This window comes from Fulmarus glacialis, unplaced genomic scaffold, assembly GCF_000690835.1.
Source record: "Fulmarus glacialis isolate BGI_N327 unplaced genomic scaffold, ASM69083v1 scaffold7691, whole genome shotgun sequence".
In the NCBI taxonomy this organism is placed as follows: domain Eukaryota; kingdom Metazoa; phylum Chordata; class Aves; order Procellariiformes; family Procellariidae; genus Fulmarus; species Fulmarus glacialis.
In genome coordinates, this window is record NW_009190906.1 from 51,147 (window position 1) to 51,756 (window position 610).

A 610-nucleotide genomic window follows, 5' to 3' on the forward strand; every position below is an offset into this window, starting at 1 on the left:
TTTAGACTGAGCATGATGTCACATGGTATAGAACACCCCATTGGCCAGCTGGGTCCACCACCGCGGCTGTGCTCCCCCGGCCCCATGCGAGCATCACCCAGCAACAGCCAAAGCATCAATGGGCCATCAACGCTCCTTTCATACCAAACCCAAACCACAGCACACCCCCCAAGCTACTGGGGAGAAAGTTAACTCTGTCCCAGCCGGAACCAGGACACAGAATACTTGCTTGAAGTCAGATGTGTTGTCCGTATGTATCAGAGGTCAGAATTGCTCCCAAAAGATAAGTGGTGTGACTTACTTACGCTTTTATCATTTTATGTTATTAGCAAAAAGTAATTTTATTTGCCTAACAAAATCAATATCCTTGTAGTTGCTTTAATTTATGATTTGAATACCTGGGAAATTTTGACAGTTTTAATTCTTATCACTTACTAATTTGCTTGTACCTCTCTAAAATAGCTGCTACTTTAGTCATAATTTTGATGCTGTACCACAGTATATGGCACTGAGAAGCAAACTGCAATGCATGATGAGCCACTTCCCGATACAAATCGTAACAATCTTTACAATAATGTAACCTTCAAACCATGATTTTTTACTTTCAGCA

General features: G+C 41.5%; 1 protein-coding gene across 1 annotated transcript in view; it reads left to right on the forward strand.

The window, feature by feature from the left end:
* The window catches only part of DDX10 (DEAD (Asp-Glu-Ala-Asp) box polypeptide 10), a gene marked incomplete at its 5' end in the record, with an annotated part of 50,130 nt that overhangs the window by 48,095 nt on the left and 1,425 nt on the right, over positions 1-610 (forward strand). The gene's annotated exons all lie outside the window — the stretch shown is intronic.